The sequence below is a fragment of the Microtus ochrogaster genome (assembly GCF_000317375.1).
Source record: "Microtus ochrogaster isolate Prairie Vole_2 chromosome 14 unlocalized genomic scaffold, MicOch1.0 chr14_random_1, whole genome shotgun sequence".
In the NCBI taxonomy this organism is placed as follows: domain Eukaryota; kingdom Metazoa; phylum Chordata; class Mammalia; order Rodentia; family Cricetidae; genus Microtus; species Microtus ochrogaster.
In genome coordinates, this window is record NW_004949096.1 from 319,576 (window position 1) to 342,027 (window position 22,452).

Consider the following 22,452-nt stretch of genomic DNA (forward strand, 5'->3'; position numbering starts at 1 on the left):
CACTGCATGTGTGTTTGATGTTTGTGGAGGCCAGAAGAGGGCGCCATATCTCCTCGAATTAGAGTTGTAGACAGTTATGAACCAACATAGGGGTGCTGGGAATTGAATCCAGGTCCTTCACAAGAGCAGCAAGTGCTCCTAACAGCTGAGCTGTATTTTCAGCCTCTCTTTGTATATTTTTTTATTTCATTAATTCTTCAACATTTATTGTGATGGGGTCAGAAATATAAACAAATCATAGGCTGTCCCTTGAAGAAGACTACATTTACTGGATCCTAATGATCTATTGTTATTTTGCTTACTGGTTTGCAGTGACATGGTGAACACTATCCTTATTAAACACTCTGGAGAAATGGCCATCTAAAAGGGGTGTTTGTGTATATGTATGTATACATATATAAATATGTATACACATGTATACATACACACATACATATACATGTGTATAGATCCATTCCTTCCAAATAGTTTTGAGGGATTTAAACTACCTTTGAATATAGTTCTCAACTCCTGTTATAGCTTAGGGAGATATATATATTTTGGTTTCATGTGGGTTTTTTAATTAAATGTTTGACTTAATATACAAAGTAAAGGGTTTTACTATGGCATTTTCACACATGTCATTATACTTTGTTCCTGTCTGTCCCCTCCCCATTACTTTCTCTCCTCTCTCTATTTTTCTTAATTTTGTGTATACACCATGCAGCACATGTGTGCCTGGGGTAGGCAGAAGTCAGAAGAGAGAGTTGAATCCCCTGGAAATGGAGTTACAGATGCCTGTGAACTGCCATGTGTGTGTGCTGGTCCTCAAGCCCAGAAACAGTCCTCGGAAAGAGCAGCCAGTGCTCTTAACCACCGAGCTGTTTCTCCAGCCCCCTTTGCTGGTCCCTTCCTCTCCACAGTCATCCCGTTCACATCACGTGTTCTATTACCCTCCCCATCTCTGTGTCTCTCCCCTCCTGATCCATGTACCACACACACACACACACACACGCACACACACACGCATGCGTACATACACACGCTGCAAGATGCCTCGTGAGAGAAACCAAGTGGCATTTATTGTTTTGAATGTGGCTTATTTCACTTAACATAATGATCTCCACTTCTATTCTCCTCAAAAGTTATGATTTCTTTCTCCACCCCCTTTCTTTCCCTTTCCCTTCCTTCCTTCCTTCCTTCCTTCCTTCCTTCCTTCCTTCCTTCCTTTTTTCCTTCCTTTCTTCCTTTCTCTCTTTCCGTGTATGTACCACATTTGATCCATTCATTTGTCGATGGGCATCTAGGCTGGTTTTATTTCCTGGCTATTGTGAATAGTGCAGCACTAAAAGTGGGTGTGCACGTGTGTTTGTACTGTGTTGGCTTACAGTTTTTGGGGCATATACCCAGGAGTAGTTCCGCTGGATCATATGGTTTTCTATTTCCCACCTCCAACCTTACTAGCATTTGTGGTCACTTGTTTTCTTGAAGAGTGCTCTTTTTTTAAAGTTAGGATGGAGTGGAATTTCAAAAGTGGTTTTAATTAGCATCTCCTTAAGGATTTTTCTATAATGTTTTGTTTTGCAGGGTTGTAATAAAGGTCATTAAAATGTTAAAGTTAATTGGGTAATGTGTCTCAATTTTTTAATCCCAGCACTTACAAGAAGGTTGTCACAGTTGGAGACTCGCCTGGCCTGCAGTGTAAAACTATCTTTAAAGCATTTTTGTGACAGTGTTGGGATGTGGGGCTAGCAAGGAAATCGCGAAGAGAGTAGAGGCACTCCCTCACTGTTTCACAGGCTTGACGTCTGAGTCTGATTCCTGGGTCCCACAAGGTGGCAGGAGAGAACACGCTCCCTGAAATGTCCTCTGACCTCCATACAAAACTCCAGCACACAGTGCCCATACCTACGTACAGACACATAGATAATCTGAAAAATTAAAAAGCACCAAAACATTTTAAGCTGACTTCCTGGTCTTAAAGAGCATTGTAACCTTTATATGACTGAAACAGACTTTATAATTAATGTTTGATAAGTATTCTTTTGTGAAACTAAATCACCCTATTGGGAAATTTAAAGACTCCCTTTTATCGTATAATTGAAAACATTTTGTCCAAATACCATATTCTTCTTTGTAGGGCTGGGGACAGAACCAGAATGTGTGCAGTTAAGCAAGTTCTCCATCACTGGGCACGTGCCTATACCTATTTCAAGGTTTCTTCCTCTAGGTAACCTGTAACACTTGCAGTTAAAGACACGAAGACTAATGATCGTCTTAGCTTTATCTATGATTTATTTTGTGACATTATTTTTGCATCATGTAGAACAGAGCTTCTCTGCTCCAGCACTCTTGATTTGGGGCTGGACAATTCTTTGTCGTGAATGACCCTGTTTGTCACAGGTGTTTGTCAGCATCCCTGGATCCTCCTTACAGATGCCAGTAATTCTCTTAGCTCCAAAGCTGGGGCAGTCAAAGCTGGCTCTAGATACCACTCAGTGTCCACCAGGGAAATCTCCACCACCACTTGACAATCAGTGCTCTTGAGTTTCCAGGACATTTAACTCCTAACAGTGAAATGGGTATTCCTAATCTGTTTCTGACTTTCTGGGGAATAATGCTTCTCGTGTTTCTTTCCAGAAAAAAAGAATCTATGCATTTAGCCCAGGAAATAAAATTTTATTCTGATATTAAGACAAATAATATATTAAACAGTGACAATTACTGTTTTGTGGTGATGTAGAATACATTCTTGGTGTTCTGAAAAGATTCCTACAACTCAATGGCTCTCTTAGGACCAAGGCTACTAGAATGGTGGTGGTGGTGATGTGTGTGTGTGTGTGTGTGTGTGTGGTGTGTAGGAGCAGGGTAGAAGTGTTGTATAACCCTTGAATCTGGACATTTGACTCATAGATGCTTAGCAAACAGTCCAGGGGTTTTTCTTGAAGACAAGGAAGCCAACACTAGTCTGTGGCTGAGGAATCACCCCGCGGTATCTGGGTAGATGGATTCTTTAGTGCTCTTTCAAATGACTATTTTTCTTTTGTTTTCCTGTACTCTTTTACTAGGCTCCTGCTTTCAACATTCCAAAGGCAATAGTTAAGAGTTCTTACTCTGAGCTTCCTGTGGCCTTGAGAAGTCAACTTCGAGGAAGGAGGTGATGGTGGCAGCTTGGAAGAAGCTACATCATGTTTGAGCCTTCACAGACACACTGGGGTCCGAGGTCCCAGACAGGTGGCTCAGGTGAGGGAAAGGGAAGCATATATTCCACACTTCACTGCTCAGATTCTAGTGGTCTGCGTGGGCCAGTGGAGGGGGCTTAAAGCCCCTGAGGCTGGTAGATTTATGTCGGGAAAGCAGTGTAGCAAAGCCAGATTAGGAACAATTTCAGAGGGTGTTGGAGGCATTGCTCCTCCATCTGAGCATCTGGGACACTGAGCTCTGTCTGTAAGGACCTGGGTCTGTGCCAGCAAAGGGAGTTCAACAAGCCCGAGGAATGGAAGGTCACCGGCAGAGAGGCCGGTTGATAATTATATCCTTGTTTCCTTGAAGGTACCAAGGTCCTTGATTCGCCAGCTTCAAAGTGAGCTGCCTCTGAAGTGGGGGGACACTCACACCTGCTGTGGGGCTGTGTTGCCTACAGACTCAACAAGACAATAAGTCTGTTGACATTCTCAAGGCCACACTCATAACTCAGGCCCGGGGAGGTTTCTCTTCTTCTTTGTTTCTTTCTAAAAGATCACGAAGACATTAGTGTGTCCAGGACTGATTTTGGAGTGGATCCCAGGTAAATTCAGATCTTCTGTGGGTTAGAGTCTAAGCCTTATCCTTTACCTGTCCGCAAAGGACCATCACGTCTTGTAATCATCCAGGGGCCAGTAACAGCAGGCGTAGTTGCTCTTTGCTTCCCATATACTCCTCTCTGGAGATGCTGCATCAGCCGTGGTTTAAAAAGAACCCACATGATTCTGCTGTTCACAGTCCCTTCCTAGCCCTTACTTCTTACAGGTCTTCACAGGAAGGACAGAGGGACCTGTCTGTCTACCATACAATGAATACGGTCTAAAAATGGATTTCCAGGGCTTAGGAAAGGACTCAGTTGGTAAAGCGCTTGTCACACAAACACCAGGACCTGAGTTCAGATTTGCAGCACTCTTGTCAGAAGCTGGCTGTAATGTATCTGTAGTCCCACTTTGGGGAGGCAGAGGGGACAATCCCCGGACCTCACTGGAGAGCTGTCCTAGCTGAACTGAAAAGCTCTGGCTTCAGTGAGAGATCTGTCTTAAAAATCAAGGTAAAGAGCAGCTGAGGAAGACACCCGTGGCCTCCACACAATGCACACTCCTGTGTACACATGTCCCTATGTCGCACACACTGACCACATACGAATAATAGAAGTGAAGTTTCTACTGACGACATAAAAGTATCTGCTGCTTCCTCGCCCCAACTTTCCACTTGCTGCCTGAACTCTCCCAGGGTGGAATATTCTATTTTCAAACTCCCTTTGTTCAATCATTGGATGACTGAGGGCTGGTCCTAGCCCTCTAACACTGTCCAGGAAATGAACCCAACAAATGGAGCCTGCACACAGATGTTTTCCTGTGTGTTTTTATCAGCCTCCTAGACCAAGGTTTGCCTCCAGCAAAATCAGGTGTTGAACAACACCTAGAAAATAAGGAGAGGGAAATATTTACCACATTTTTCTCGTTATTTTATTTTTTTTGCTCCGGCCTTAAAATGATAAATATTGGATCCATAGACACAATGTCCTCCCAGCACCGAGTTTTCCTCTGACATGGCGCAAATGCACGGTTCTACCCATGACACATCAATGACGGATCTTCTCCTGTTGGAGGAAGGTTCCCGCCCTTCCCTCCCTCCTCCATTATCTTCATTGTTCTGAGAGTTTCTGCTCCCTCCCTCCAACACGAGGGGTGACAACTGTGTCACCTAGAAAAGGATGAGGGCTCCACACACCAGCTCCTGCCTCTCTTGGGGTCCTGGGATTCTGAGCCGTTGCCTGTGATTTACTGAGGAGACCCAGAGGGACAGCCCAGGTGCTGTATCTCATACCCTCGCCAGCTGCCAAGGGAACGTTCAGTCTGTTGACTTTATTCAGCTACGCTGGTCTGGCAGCCGTACCTGGGACTGTATATTAATCTCTGATATTTAATTTATCTGGTGTGGAAGGCGCTCTCTTCCACTTCAGCTGTCTCATAGCAGAAGATGAAAACCCATTTCGTTTGCAAGTCGTAAAAGCTTTAACAGGCTTGGGCCTTAAAGAGTAAGGGACTCCTCGACTTACAAAGGATCAACAGAGGTCCAAACAACCATCACTGATGTAGTTTTTCCCTAAGAGAAAAATTATGATGCAAACCCGATTGCAGTAAAATCAGCATGGGAAAATAAATGGCTTCCTTTGGGTGCTAACCAGTCTGAAGGGAGCACAAGCATAAATAGTTATTAGGGGAGCAGGGAGTGATGGGGCCTTGGTCACAGCCTCTCTCACCTCCCACCTATCCTTCCCAATAACCCTGGTGACACAGAAGTATAACACTGTAGGAAGTAGCAGAACTCAAACCCTGCTAACACATGCGATTACTACCCAGTTAGTAAAATGTCATTGCTTTAATTATTGACCTCACTCAGTGGGGTGCATGAAGTGAGAAACCCAGCCCATGCTTCCTTAGAACAGAAACAAACAACACAAATAAGTGTCCCGCGCTACTGTCTCGCCAGCAAGAATGACGCGGCACACTCAGGATCCTTCTGCAGAAAAGCTTTATGCGTCTTGAGAGGGAGAGCATAAGCTTACAGAGCGAAGACCTCAAGGGTAGAAAACTCGGCCTTTATATAGCTTAACAGTCCTCACCTCAGACGTGTCAAACTCTGACTGGCTGCAGCCTGTCAAACCCTATGACGCCACGGGAGAGGCAAAGAGCAAGGGATGGAAAGTTACTATGTGTATGCGCACTGGCTTGACAAGGTAAACTGTCATTTACCATGCACATGCACATGCGCACTGGCTTGATTACGGTGGTGGTGCTGATGGTCAGCGCCATCTTGCAATGGAGTATGTGGGAACGGCTCCCCACAAATAAGGGCTGGGAAGATTCCAGGGATCCAGGTATCAACCTGGAGCGGCTCACTAGGTGTCAGGCTGTGGTCCCAAGCAGCCTCCTGCTGTTCCAGGGATCCAGGTATCAACCTGGAGCCGCTCACTAGGTGTCAGGCTGGGGTCCCAAGCAGCCTTCTGCTCTTCCACTCGTGCTGCACGTCAAGCGTTGATTTGAAGCAAAAATAAGCATAATCTATAGCAGTGCAAAAACAGAGACTACAGGAATAGAGATTTATGCCCCTTCCAGAATCAGAAGACATCCTGGGGCTTTTGCTTATCATCATGCAGACTTCACTTATTTTAAAGGTTCTTTCTGAGTTTTATGCAAAATTCTGGTTCTGTGGTCTGGCTGCCTGGTTTGTTTTCTTTGATTATGATTTATTAACTGTGTGGTCTTGATGAAGTTACTTAACTTATCTGTGCCTTGGTTTTCCTCCTCTGTGAAATAAGGGTGTGTTCACCTTCCCACAGAGTACTTTTGTGGAAAAGTCCATGAACTAGAACCTGACATGTGGTGAATGTCCCATGCGTGGGAACTCGTCGGTAGCCACTGACTGAACTTGGGGTTTAGTCTGCAGGTTTCACTGTAATAAGCAATTCTGCGAGGCAGTGACCTTTATTCTCATTTTGTTGAAACAAATTCCAGATCTCTTACTAGAAATAAAGAGAACCCGGTTTAGAATTCAGGTTCAGGAAGCAGGCTAAGGCTACACCTTTGCAAGGAGTTTTTGGCACACGCTCTGTGGAAGCACATATCGAGTGAGAGAATCTGATAACAATAGTAATCGTAATAATAATAATCATCATCATCTACCATAAAAGCCCCAGCTCACCTTCTCACCTTTCTGGAACTCAGCGCTGAGATGGCCCTTTGGGGCACAGGCTGAGCACTGGATGTGGCTTTAGGCAAAGCAGCCGTTTCATCTCAGGGTCTCCTTGGAAGGCTAGCAACCCTCACACTCCCAGCAGTGATGGTATAAACACCTGGGCAGCATGAGCAGTCTACACTGCCCCTTAGCTTGAGAAAAAGATGTTCAAAGTTATCTCCTGGGTAGTGGACCTGCAGATCATAGCTATTTTGTCCAAAATCTGAGACAATTTGAGGAACCCCAAAAGGAATTGTTGACTCAAAATAAGTATGGCTTGTACTGGGGAGACAGCGATGGGGAGGTAGAGAGAAGCAGACCCACGGGCTTTGCTGGCTAGACAGTCTAGCCTAACTAATGAGTCCCGGGTCCCAGTGAAAGACTGTCTTAAAATGTACCATGGCCAGCTCCTGAGAACTGACACCTGAGGTTGACATCTGGCCTATACATGCATGCACCCGCACCCCCAAACCTAACAAACAAAAAACCCAAGCATGTCAGCTGCTAACTAGCACCAAAACAAGCAGATCGCCAGCAGGCCACAGATGTCAGTCAGTTCACACTTTCTCCACACCCGGCTTTGGCCAAACGCAGAACACTAAATTAGTTCAAGTTTTTTTTTTTTTTTAATGATATCTTTGTGAATCATAAGCTGGGGTCACATACAGAGTGAGTTGAGCCTTTGTCTGGGTTGGAGTCAGGGCCATGAATTAATCCAGGTTACCCAGCACGACAACAGTTACACACAATGAGATCGGGACCATTGGCGTGAAAACGGATTTCTCAAGGAGAAGGTAGCTGTTTGCCAACTGCAAAGAAATTATAAAAACAAATTCTTGGCTGAAAACTTGAAAGGATAGGTTTGGAATGTTATCTTAATGCACATTACAGTCTTGAAGTTTCTTGTCATATCCCAGATAAAGTACTGTGTTTATATTTTATTCATTTCCATGCAAAATGACTTCTAAAGCTACCAGCCAAGAATTCTCACTGACAGTGCAGTTCATGTTTCTCTGACTATATTTCTTTTTCTTCTAACAATACACTGTTTTATGATTAACATATGCCTCTCCTAGGATTATAATTTCTCATCATATAATTGATACAATTACATAAATACAGGATTGAGTTCAAAATTCCTAAGGGAACAACTTCAGATTTGAGAGTCTTATCACTGAAATACTTTCAGAAAACATCAGACATGTGGAGCCATCGGGTTTAAGAATGCACTACCAATTTTATGTTAACTTATCTAGAGTGCAGTGTTCTCTGTCATATGGATAGATCTGTAGCCATGAAGATTAGTGCCTAGCCAAAACAGGAAAAGAAGAAAGCTTAATTTTTCATTATCTCCTCAGTACACTACCTAGCTGGAGTTAGACACTTAAAAACTCTGCATGACTGCTCAGCTCCTCCGGGGCAGCTTTTGGTCCTGATAGCCCATGATACATGTGGAAGAGTGACCAGATGATGCCATCAGATGCCAGCACCCACAGCTGATGCCATCAGACTTCAGCGCCCACGCGTGCAAGCATCCTGACTGGAACTGTGCAAGGGGCAAGGCCAGGGTGCGAAGTGTGTCCCCATACTGTAGTGATCAGTGCAGGCAGGAGGCGTAAGCAGAAGCACGCTTAACTTCCATAACACATGAGTCTGATAAATGCTGTAAAAGAAAAAAGGCTCAAACAAAATGCTACTGGGGTTCTAGAAAGGATATTCTCCGCAGAGCTCCTTGTAAAAATAAATAATGTTTTACATGAACCCTGAGGGATATGTGTGAGATTCTTCAGTGAAGGTCTGAGGTTTCGTTTATCTTACAATGTTGATTTTGTGCACACTTAAGAACTCTAGCCTCTCTGAGTGTGCAGGAGATGCCTCTTTTCCCTCCACACCAGGAGCACTTGGTTTCACTGTCTTGCTGTCTTCATGGTTGCTCTGTTGTCAGTCCCTGTCTGAGCCATCTTGTCTACCCAGCTGTTCTGAGTGGTTCTCCTGTTTCTTCTCTCCAGCATGCCAGGGCAGCACTTCCTTTGCCTTATCCTACTAGAGACACACCGGGCCTTGTCTGTGTGTTTAGATGTTTCCCCCAGGTTAGAAAAACTTGCAGCTCCTTCAAAGGTTGTCTCCTACAGTCTATCCTTTCTTTATAAAACTCTAACAATGCATACTCCGTGACTTCTTGTCCTGTTTCCTGCATCTTTGGCCAGTTTTTCATTCATTCTTTTGTTTCTATATTTTCCACTTTCTTTTTCTCCTCTCAAATTCTGGATATTTCTTTCAGGTGGTTCTTCAGTTCATTAATTATCTCCTCGGACATTTACCATTCATTAATTTTACTTTTCAGCCTTAAGGATTTTTTTCTCTCTCTCTCAAAAGTCAGACGTATCTGGTCACCCTTGAGTGCCTGCCACTGTTTGCTTTTTTTAGGAATCCCAATCCTCATTTATTAAAACATTTTACCATTATTTACTAGAAAGGCAGAAAAATAGAAGGATGAGGACTTTAAAAGATTTAAATATTTTATTTTTTAATTGTATGGATATATCTTTACCTTCATTTACCTATCTATATATCTATACACACATATGTACACATATGTACATATATGTATTATATGTATATATGTGTCATATACATGCCTGGTGCCCATAGAGGTCAAAAGTGGATTCTCTAGAACTTAGGTATGGATGACTAGAAGTCACTATGTGGTTGCTGGGAATGGAATCTAGGTCCTCTGCAAGAACAAGTGCTCTTAACTGCTGAGCCATCTCTCCAGCCCAGAGATGAAGACTTTAGACCCAAACTTCCTGAGTTCACACTGTAGCTCTGCCGTGAAGAGAAGCTGATAGGAGACAAGTGACTAGCTACTGGTCTTCAGCTTCGCTTGCCCCTGCCTGTTCTACCTCTTTCCCTAATGCTGAGAACTAAACCCAGACCTGCTCTTCCACTTACAGAGCAGGACTGCAGGAGTACCCACTACTTCTTTCATGAGTTGTTATGGAAATCAAGTTACAATTGGAAGAGTCTTAACAGTGGTATCCAGCACATAGCAATCACCGTCCAATTTATAAAACATGGTGCACCTACTAATTCCAGCATTCACATATGCTGGAGTCTAAGCCAGATGCTGGTTCCCCTCCTGGGCTTAGTGATCTGTGATGGGAACTCAAACTTGATGAATTTTCTTGGACTTTTCCCTTTCGGGGATATGGGCCTGTTCCCAGGGTCTAGTATACAGGGTCTGGATAGTGGATCTCAGTGGCTTTCCAGGTGTGAGGATGTGTGCCCACTTCTGCTGGGAGACAGGGAGACCCTTCAACTGTTTGGGAGTAGAACACTCCTGGCCTAAGGCATAAGCCCCAGACTCTTGCTTTTCCCACATCGCGGTGCCTCAGGGCAGCATGTGTTGCTGTAGCAGTTTCCATTCCCGTCCACCTTATTTTCCTAACGCTCCTTTTCACTCTGGTTCCAGCTGGTTTTCTTTGTAACACTGTTTTGTTACAAAATGCAAGTCTGGTAAGACCCCATTCTTTTGTAATTAGCAAGGCTGTCACAGAATTTAGTTATCAATACTGTTTGAAGCTACCACCTACCAGTTGAGTATCAGTCAGAGTGAGCAGTCTCAGGCTGCAGCAACAGGCAAGCCCAGTCTTTAACAGCTCCGAGATAAAGATGTGGTCTGCCCAGGCTATGTGTCTGTCTCAGTCAACAGGGCTCTGTGTTACGGGAGACAGAAAATAAGGTAACTCGTGTGCTAGTCATTGAAGACTTGTCTGGGAGCAGTGCACTGTCTTTTCTGCTGACTCTCGGTTGATCAAAGTGAGTGACAGGGCCACACCTTAGTTCAGAAACAATGACACATTTGCTTAGGAAGAAGAACACTGGAGCACCAGTGAAACCCTACTGACAGCTACTGCGTTCCGTTTCCATCCAGCTTTATAAGCAGTTCCGTGTTTTGACATATTATAGGCACACATCTAAAAACTCTTCACGCTGTTATGTAATGAGTGTCCATCACAGTCATTTTCAAATGCCAGCTTAATGGGTCATGTTCACTCTTTCAAACAGACCGGTGTAAAAATGCTCGGAGCATTCCTGATTATGCAAGGACCATATGTTCATCGTTTACGTATTTCTAAATTTAGAGAACAAACAAAGTATGACTAGAATTTGAATGAATGTGCGTTCCAAAGTGGTGGGTGGCCGACATGAAGCGCCAGTGATGAACATGAGCTTCAGAGGGGTGGAGTATGCTCACAGGAAATGGAGGGCCCTCAGTGCCAGGAAAGACTGCCGCTCTGGAGAATAAGAAGCCACTGAAAACTTTTGGGGAAAAAAATTAAAATATCCATTCGGTCTTTATGGAGCATTTTCCGTGGGCACTACGTGAAGAACAGGGAATATGCAATGAATGAAACACAGCTCGTTCCTTTACTTAACCCACCATCCAGTAACAGGACTGCAAACGAATCTAGGATGATGGACCCAGGCAGCAGAAAGAGAAAATAGACAAGGATGTGAAGAAGAAACTACTTTACTGTGTTCCCATCCAACTCAGGAGAGCCCAAAGCGGCAGTCTGGAGATGGAGATGAAGAGGAAGGAATGGATCAAGAGGTCTTGAAAGACGGCATTATAGATGGTTCCAACTGCCCAGGTATCAGGGCCCAGAGTTCATCTTAAGGTTGCAAATTCAACGATCAGGTAAAATAACACCATTAAGATAAATTAAAATGTCGGGAGGAACATTTGGCTCGGGATGGGGAGGGGAAGGTGATATTTGGTTAAATACATGCTGAATTTGAAATGTCATGAAGCTGGATGTATGGAATCAGGAGCTCTGTGGTCAGAAACCAGAGTCCTTGGCACAGCACTGATGGTGTCTTCCTGTCCCTTTCAGAAGCCAGGACTGCAAAGAGAGCATGCTCAGAGCCACGTTCTGAAGCTGTCTGATGAACACAGGCAAATGACAAAGCTTGACTTTGTGAGAATGAAGAATACAAACCCATTCCTACATCTCAGGGCCATCGTAGAGAACGGACTCCATCCCTACAGAGCTGTCTGTCACGTCTTCAAGGCTTGTCAGCTTCCAGTGTCCTCACTGTGAACTAGTTACCATCTGAACAGACAATAACCACACCCAAGATGGGTGGAGAGAATTTTCTCACCAGCTGGCAGAGGTACCACCCAGAGCACCCTTTATGTGGGAATGTGGTGGAGGTTGAGGTCTATTTAGACTGGGAAAGGGGGACTGGGTTCTGAGCAGAAAGAACAGGGTTGAGTACCAAACCAAACCACTGGACGAGATCCTCAAGAGTCGCTGAAGATCAGTGTAAATAATCTTACTCTAGAGTGTGCCAAAGTGCAGTATAGACAAGCGAGCCTTCACTGGGAACGAGGGTTAGGTTAACTGAAATATTAAATTTGAACCCTTTCTCTTCATGCCAGCCAGGCAGTCACACTTTGTAATGCTCGGCATGGAGATTCTAAGCAGGCAAAATATCAGGTGCAGCCTTTCTTGGTGACAGTTTTGCCTTTGGTATCTTATGGCACAAAACTTAAAAATGGCTCAGAGAGTAAGCCTTATGTTTGTATATTTTATCAAAATAAAATTTGAGTTTAATATGTAATCTTTTTGTTCTGAGGACTGGTATGTGCATATTTAACAAGAAGTAAACACAGTGATCATATTATTGTGTTAAAGAGATCGTGAGCTTCGAGGGAGCATTTTGTAGAAAGAGAGGATTGGAGGAGGGTGCCAGCAACACTGAGTCTTTTCAGACAGGTCTCACTATGTAGCCCCTGGATGTTCTGAAATTCACTCTGTAGACCAGGTTACCCTTGAACTCAGAGTTTGGCCTGCCTCTGCCTTCTGAATGCTGGGATTTAAGGCTGGTGGTTTTTCTTTTTCTTTCTTTTTTTACTTAATCGACACAAGTTTATGACCCACACTTACTGGGAATTCCTCCTTCGTGGGAATAATTGCAGTCTCTGATCCCCATCACAAATGGTGTTCAACAAGTTACCCATGCCTGCTGCCATAGGACTGGCACACACAGAGCCAGTCAGTCAGTGTAGCATACATGTAACCCTGGACATCTAAGGGCATCACAGACCTGTTATTGCTCCATATCGGGTGGCTGAATGCCACTTGTCCCTCTAAGAAGTTGGGTATCTGAGGCCTTTTAAGAAAAATTATTTCCATGGATCTTTTTCAAGACAGGGGTTCTCTGTGTAACATCACTGAATGTCCTGGAACTCCCTTTTCTAGACCAGGCTAGCCTTGAACTCAGAGATCTGCTTGCCTCTGCCTCCTGAGTGCTGAGATTAAAGGTGTGTGCCACCACTGCCCAGCTATTCCCATGGATTTTAAACACGATCATCTGTGTTGACCACAGGATTGGAACTCTCTGCTGGAGCCTGGTGGTTTGCTGTTGGGTACACTACTGAAGGCAATGACTGCTCCTCCCCCAGAATCTATCGGTAGCCAACAGTTCAGCACAGAGAGGCAGAGTCCCCTGTCCCAACCCATGATTGCCTGTTGACAGACCCAGTGCCCAATGCAGACAATCCAACTATGGTTTTTGTAACAGCCATGTAGTGGCCTGAAGACAGCAATTCTTAGGTGTTCTCCAACTTCCACAGGCTACATTATTTCTGTTCCCTCTGTGGTGACATTCCTTGAGCTTTATGGTGGGTGATATAAACATCTTATTAAGACACTCAGGTGTCATTTATTCTAAGTTCCTAAGTAGCCATGAGTCTCTGCATTTATTGTCCTTGACATGAACGTGGGGAAGGAACCCCAGAAGTGGGGAGACTACAGGTGAGAGAGGGTGAGGGATGCTAAAATATGATCTCTCTATGTAATTAATCAAAGGACACATTTAATCAATAAAAATGGGAATTTGATTCTACAAGGATTAAAAAAGATAAAAGACCATTTTGCATCCATGATGTTATGGTATTAAGTCTTGTAAGCACATAGCAGACATTTTTTGGCCAATGGATAAAGAATTTTCAAAGCTAACTCCTGAGGAAGGCGAGAGACCTGCCTGGGGTTACAAGACCTGGTTTGCTTGGGAGCTCACTGGATCTGAGGCAAGCAAGAATAAACCACCTTCCCCAAGGACAGTCTTGGGTGTGACACCTAGGACAGACCAGGTTGTGTGCTGTGTTTGCCTTACACATGGCTTTACTTCAAGGCCATGCCAAGCTCTGGGGACAGCTGGAGTGGAAACTTCAGAGACTTGAGATTTCTTCTGCAAAACAAAGGGTTGGGTTTGATAGAGGCTAAGACGAGGTTGGGATCTGGAGTATGTATACTTAGCCAACCTCAGTGTCTCTGGACTGTGTCATTTCTGATTGGCACAGTAGGTGAGGGAGAATTGTCTATATTCTGTCACTCATGTTTTAAATAAACGCTGATTGGCCAGGCAGGAAGTATAGGTGGGCCAACCAGACAGGAAGTAAAGGTGGGGCAATGAGAACAGGAGAATTCTGGGAAGAAGGAATCTCTTTCTGCAGTCCTGTCTCAACTACCTAAGAAGATGTGACCTGCTCCACTTATCATGTGGCTAACATAGATAAGAATAATGGGCTAATAAGTTATAAGAGCTAATATGAAGACTGAACTAATGGGCCAATCAGTTTATATCTAATGTACTCTCTGTGTGATTTTCTTTGGGGCTAAATGGCTGTGGGACCTGGTGGGAGGACAGAAACCCCAACAAGCAGGCCCTCAGGTTACGCTTAGCCTGGCCAACCCCAGTGTCTCTGGACTGTGTTGTTTCTCTTTGGCACAGTAGTTAAACATTCTGACTGTCATCCTTACTCTCGGGTCTCTTCCACAGGAAGACAAGTCTCTGCAGGTATTTCGAAGACAGGGGTCGCCTGGTTTGGGGGAACAGAAGATTCATACAAATTCCCCCAAGCTGTGCTTATTGTTTCTCAGTATTCTGGTTACTTCAGGCGCAGCTGTTGTCTGCAAACAAAACCACCATGCTATCCCTGGCCCTGTGCTTCCAGCCTCCACTTGCTAACCTCCAAACCTTTCTTCCCTCTGCTCTAACAAGGTTTTCCGTGGCTCACAACATGTGACCAGTTTCCTCATGAGTGGGGAAAATAACAATAGAAAGTTTGAACCCTGAGTGTCTGAGGTTCTCTCTTGGTCCCTCCCCGTTCTTCCTTGATAGAAATCCAAACACAAAGGAAGGATGCAGAGCTTCCAAACAGCAAGGGAGAGGTAGGAATTTCCTCATTTCTCTGTTTTTCCTATTTTCTGTCTCTGTCTCTGTCTCTGTCTCTCTCTCTCCCTCATATCTACCCTTCAATACTTCATCCTGTGGTTCTTCTGCTACTATAACATCCATGAATTTGTACACAATTAAGTTATCATTTCATATGTATTATCTGTACATTTATTTCTCAGATTAGGAGATGGATTGCTTTTTTTTGTACTCCATTGTCCAGCACAACACAGGGCATAGTAAGCCTGGTGCTCTATAGCTGTCAATCATATTCTATGTAGCTCTAGTCCTCCCTAACCCAACTCAAGGAGCAACTATATGAGCCAGAGAGTGCACATGTGACCTTTGTCTGGGAAGGTAAGATTTCCATGCAAAATACTTACCTAAGAGCCTTAGGGACACTGGAGAGTCACTTAGAACTATGGCCTCCAATTTGACCTTGAGGTGATGTCAGTGCAGAAAGTTCTATTATTCATGCTACAAGTTCATCTGGGAGGGGGGTGTCAAGAAACCTCCGTGAGAGTGGGGAAAGTGAGGCAGAGGAAAAGAGAAGTATGAATCAAAGATGCCCTGTGCACCAATTACCACCTTGGGAAACTGTGGCTCAACCTCTCCTGCGACTCTGAGACTCCAGAGCCACTGTCCCGCTGGGGAGCAGGAAAGACTGGGCTCATCCATTTGTTTGCCATTCATTTGATGACTTCTCACCTGCGCTGGCTGTGCCTGTGTCTGCCTGCAGCCCAGGAGAAATCTAGCAGAGACAGAGAGGAACACATGGGGCATGTGATGGCGGATCTTGGCTATCAAATTGACTACATCTGGAATCAAATTGACTACATCTGGAATCAGCTAAAAACCAAGCAGCTGGGCATGCTCATGAAGGGTTTGCTTGACTAGACCATTTGAGGTGAGAAGACACACCCTAAATCTGGGCCACGCCTTCTGGTAGCAGCCCGCAGGAAAGGACAGGGAGGAAGGGAGTTCTTGCTTTTCGCCTACTTGCCTCCACTCTGCACAGCAAGCTCATCTATCCTGTTCCTGAGCCATTCCCTCGCTAGTGTTAGAACCTGTATCTTTGGGATTCCAACATATATGGAAGACTGGCAGCTCTCTAGGGTTTCCCTAGGGCTCCAGGGCCAGATTAGGACTGCTGAGACACTCAGTCAGCCCCACAACTACTGGAGCTTTGGCCTTTGGGTCAGGAGACAGTCATTGCTGGACTACACAGATCACAGCTTGTAAGCCTTTCTAATAAATCAGCACTGTTCCTTTAGAGAACCCTAACTAATCCATAGCAGCACCCAAGGCAGGACAGAGGCCCTAAACGGCACATCGACAACGCTATACCTGCTGCAGTAACTCAAGGCCAGACCTAAACCCCAGTTATGCTGTGGCCTCTAACTTGCAGAGCCTTGCATCAGAGGCTGATCTGTTGAGAGGAAAATGTGTTGAAGAAGCTGGAGCAACATACTAACGTCACAGGGACAGAACAGAGGCCTGACCATTGCACCACTGCGTTTATCAGCAGTCACATGAGCTGGCTGGTATAGTTGCCATGGAGACAAGCCCCAGGACTGGTCAATCATAATGACTCTTCTGTTCTCTGGCTGTAGTTTATCCCAGATTCTGTTCATACAACTGGTGGTCAATCCTGAGCTTCTCTTGACGTGAATGAAGTTCTCCATGACATTATTCTCCTGTCCCCATAGCCGTCTCCTGAGCTAGACCCCCTTCTTCTTCATGTGGCCCCTGGGATGCCTGATTCTAACTTTCAGCTATTTTAACATACACACATGCATGCACACACACACACACACACACACCCCTGCATATGGACACATGGACATGCACTGCACACCCACAATCATACACATACATGTACTCTCATGCACACACATGCACATGGACACACATGCACACACATGCATGCACACACACATGCACATGGACACACATGCATATATATACATGCACTCTCATGCACACACACACACACACACACACACATGTTTTCTTTTATTTCCTTGCAGTAGTTCTGCCATCATCATACAGAGTCGTCTTGGGTCAAAACTGCCTGTCCAAACACAAACATGGCATCAGACCAGGAAGCCAGAGTAGAGCAGTGTGGATCACAGGGTGTGCTCAGCACTGTGTAGAAAGAGCTCCGCTCACTGGCTGGGAGCAGCTGCAGCGCTGTACAGGAATGCTCACTGACCACGACTAGCCAGAGTATTTTCTGTATCCATGAATTAGTCCATTCTGCACTGCTTTGATAAAGTATCTGAGGAAAGATAACTTCAGAAAGCAAAAAGGTTTGCTTAGCTCACAGGTCTGCAGTTTCAAGAGCATGACTTGATCAGCTCCCCCCTGCTGAGGATGTCCATAGTAGACCACAGTACTATTGACACAGGGTGACGTCATACCTCTAGAATCCAAGGCCAAAGCCTCTAGGGTTGCACAACCCATTTTGAAGATGTACCACAGTACATTAGGCCCTGCTTCTTAAAGCTCTCACCCCCTCAGTGTTCACACATGATGCAAGGACAGGGGAGCACACCTCCCATATGATCTTTCGGTCACCATCCACATCCTATCATAGCAAGCTATCATCAGCCAAGAATGTGTGAAGGTTAGAACTGTTTTCTTTAAAAGTATCCCATTGCTCAAACGAGAAGCTTTGCATTTCTGTAATACCAGACAATCATATATAAGAGTATATCGGGTGTTTGCCTCTGATCGAGGGGTAGGAGAGAGAGAAATTGATTGAAGAGTTGGCTCACAAATTTATAGAGTTATTTAAATTCAAAATTTGCATGGTAGGACCTCAGGCTAGAGACACAGTTCAAGTCTAAAGGCTGCTGGTAGAATTCCCTGTGTCTTGTGGAAGGGAGGAGTCAGTTCTTCGCTGTCAGAAACTTCATCTGATTGGATGAGGCCCATCATGTCATGGAGGGTGACTGATTGGATGAGGCCCATCATGTCATGGAGGGTGATTGATTGGATGAGGCCCATCATGTCATGGAGGGCAATCCATGTCACTCAAAGTCTGCTAAGTTAAGTGTTAATTTCACCTTAACTGCCTTCATGGGTGTATCTAGAATAATGTTTGATCATATATCTGGGCTCTATGGCTTTGCTAATTTGAGCCATAAGAATGGCTATGGTACCACCCATCTCTAGTTCTTAGCAGTGGTTTCTTGGTTTATGTTTGTTTAATAATGAATAAAGTGAAAAATCTTGCTGACTTTCTCCTTAAATTTAGGGGCAGCCTTGACAGACTGTGAAAAATCTCACATGCATCTACACAGATGCCCAAGAATGCTCTTTTGAGCCTCTGTTAGCAAGACCCCTAAGCTGGAAACAATCAGAATGCCCACTGGCACTGTGTGACCCAAACGCCAGTGTTACAATGAACTGGGCTACAGCCGCATGTAAAAGGGAGAGCCTCACACATACGACAAGATGGAGCCAAAGAAGCAGACACAAAAGAGCAGGGCGTTAGTTCATTAACATGAAGCTTCAAAGTGGATGCATTTGCTCTTCATTCTATATATTAATAGATGATGTCTACTCAGGCGCTAAGTAATTTAGAAATGATTCCCATTAAAGTCATGATAATGTTTCTTCTCTCTGGGTACAGAAGAAACATTGTCCCACGACACCTTCTCACGTCACTCCTCCCTGTGTCACTACTGGCTAAGCTTCACTTTTCTGTCTGAGCATCACCCTTCATGGTGAAAAGGTTCATCAGTTTTCTTCAAGGTCCCCTCATACCAAGTCCCCGCCTCGAATGGCTTATGGCCACGGAGGTCAGTGTCTTCACTCTGGTCTTGCTGCCCAGTCACTTCTCCTCGAGACCCTTTTCCATCTCACCTCCTCCTCCGGGACAGATGTCTCCATTTCAGCACCGTGCTTAGATTTACAGTATAACCAGTTTAACAGTTGGGCGTCCTGAAATTCGGCCCCAGCGGAACTTGCGAAGCAGCTGCAAAAAAGATGAATGTCTCTCCTGGGATCAAAAGCCTGGAGGGTTTTCGGGGAAAAGTTCAGTAGTGTGTGCATGCAAAGCCTATTTTAAGCCGAAGGCCCTGTTAGGGTTGAAGCATCCGTCTATCTCATTATTAGCTGGGAGAGCCTGAGGTGACCATGCTTTGAGAGACACCCCCCCCCATCGCTGGCCAGAAACTCAGGGATAGAGGACAAGCTGTCAAAATCCAGAGCTTCTAGGATTCCCGGATGGCAGTAGGCTGCAGGGCAGGTATAGGTGGTTCCCTTCAGCCTCTTTTCAAACCTGTAAATTAGTACTTGGAAATATACTTTCTAACCACTCCCCACCCAGGAAAACACCCCATCCCCTCCCTCTCTGTCTGGAGAACAACAACTTTCACACGGAAACCTGAAGAGAAGCACGCGAGGCTCTCGACACCTCACATCAGACTGGCTGTCACAGACGCTGGCTTCAGTCAAGCGTTTAAACTCCGGCGGAGTAGCATTTATCTACAATGGGGTCATTTTATAGATCCATTAAACCTACATTTTCTCTTGGGCTCCTTCCCCCACCCCAGCTCCCCTCAACCCTTCTTCCAGTCACATACTCTAAAAAAAAACCCCTTAAGCCCCAGAAATAAATCTCTATAAACTGCCAAGCATTCAATCAGGCTTTTACTATATCTCTTTGCAATTAGAATAAATTTACTGCTTGGAGAGATGAGGGGAAATATGTAAGGTACTCCTTGGATAAATATACTCCAGTGAGAAAAGTAGAGGCTCTGTTAAAATTATCTCTGTGAATTCAACAAGAATCAAGGTCACGGGAACAGCCACATACCAGGGAACGTTAATTGATGGGCCTGCAGCTGGTGGTACCACTTGGCCGCTCTGCTCCAGCTGCCTGCTCTATATTTCTCTCGTTTGGAGGACCATTCTTGGCCCAAATCCCATCTCTCTCTTTCTCCTTTTTTTTCTTCCAAGTACATAAGGCTGTTCTGGAAGGATGCCAGCTTTTCAGAGCACTAAAGCAAGTGCTGTTTCTTCACCGTTTTTATCTCTTTTCTAAAAGGAAGGCTACTCTATCACCTCTGGAGCAGGATTACTGGGAATCGGTGATGGGGCTGCGGCCTGAGGTCAGTGTTCTGGCGTTGTGTGCCAAGCAGGCCAGGCAGGCCCTCTTGTATCTTCCCCTCCAGCAAATACAGAAGACAATTGAAATCTCCTCCTATCTTCTTTGCCTGTGTGGCTTTTGGGTTAGGCCAAGTGGGGGCGTGGAGAGGGGGGAGAAGGCAAAATGTAGTCAGCAGGCACTTACCATGAACTGCAGAGGCAGGAGGAAGGAAGCAGGAGCTAAGAGGCCAATGGAGAAGGATGTTTTGCCGGGGTCAGAGGAGTATATGCCATGTAGGTCTACTGGGAAGGGTTAAATGAGTAAACCTCTTAGGTGGGACCCAGGAAGTGGGCTAATTACAATGTAATTTCACAAAGGAAGCCTAGCTTAATTGGCCACTCTGGTCTTCCCCATGATGCTTTGAAATATATTTTGGCTGTGCAGCGTTCTGGCTAAGAACAATTTCAGAGTCGGAAAGATCTGGAAGCTAGGCACCGTGACACATGCCTACAAACCCAGCATTCAAGAAGCTGAAACAGAAGGATGCAGAGTTACAGTTAACCGCGCTGACTGTCTATGTATGGCATACAGTTACGTTAGTTAACCCAGTCTCCAGGGGAAGATCATGTCTCTTAAAAAATAACGAACAGGATGGGGAGCCGGCTCAATGAGTAAAGCACTGGGCATGTGTGGATGAGATTTAAGTTTGAATCTCTAGAACCTACGCAAAGCTGGATACAGTGGCAAACACCTGCAATCCTCGTGCCCTGCAATGAAGTGGGGATCAGAGACAGGAGCAGCCCCGGAAACGTGTGGGCCAGACAACCTGGTGTATGCAAGAGCAGGTAATAAAAGACTCTGCCTTAAACAGCGTAGGTGAAGCCTGACATTTGAGGCGGTCCTCTGAGCTCCACGGGTTTGCTGTAACACTCGCACACCTGTGAACACACACACGCACACACATACAACCTGAAGATCATACACACGGAGATTTTCTTTACGAATTTGTGTTTGGATCCTGATCAAATACTAAGTTTCTGTGACCACAGGCAATTGTCATATAGGAAGTTAGCCCAGGTTACACCTTGACTTTCTCATATGTAATACAGAACTAATAGCAAGGTATTTGCCTCAATGCTATCTAAAGAGATGCTTCATATGTAACTTTAGGCAAAGGGTGCACTGGTAGCTCCACGAGTTTCTTCACTGTGACCATTGGGCTCCTTAGTTATAGCCAAGTGTTTCCATGGCAGCAAAGGATGAGGAAGGGAATTTGCGTCTGAGCTGCTGAAGACAGTGAGAGAAGCAGCGAAGTGTTGGTCCCACTTACAGCCTGCCTTGTTTTTCTTCTCTCTTGGAAGCTTTCTTTTCTTTAGTGTTGCATTCTGGAGGGACTGGGCGTTCTTCCACACAGTGACAGACATGCGAATCTCGCCCAGAAATAACAGGGAAAGTGCCTGACTCTGCAGTTTGAAGGAATTCTCCAGGTAGTCATTAGGCATACATTCAAGGCAGAGCCCTAGGGAAGGCTGTCCCCACCCCCACGACAGGAGGATCATCTGTTGGCTAGGGCCAGACTCTGCAAAGGAAACTCAGCTGTACGGAGCCCTTCAAGGAAGGAAGAATGTTCGGGAAACATTTGAAAGGGTCTCTGTTACTACTTCCAAACTGTAAAATGATATTTGGGCCTTTTAAATGACTTGGGAATTTTTCTGAAATTAAGGAATATGGATTTGATGGAGGCCCTGGGGATTAAAGCGTCCCTTCTCTTTGAAGCCTTTCAAACAACTTTAATCCGCTTTCAGAGCGCAGCTCAATTTGCCATGGCATTTTTAAAGTATTGTTGCCTTCTGCACGGATCTGATACTTTCGTGTCTTCTTTTAAAGGCATTTACAGAAATATTTAGGGTGCAAGAAAAAGTTACGATAGATCATGAAGCCCGAGACTGCATAGAGTAAGCCCTGGCTTCTGAAATGCTTGAAAGACATTTAAAAGTTTTTTGCTTGGACTATAAGAAAATTAAGCAAGTGGTTGGAACTATTGCTCAGTTGTTATGGTGCGTCTGCTCTCTATAGCACAAGATGAAAGGTCAGTTCCTGGCATTCATGCCAGGCAGCTCACCTGCCTGTAACTCCAGTCC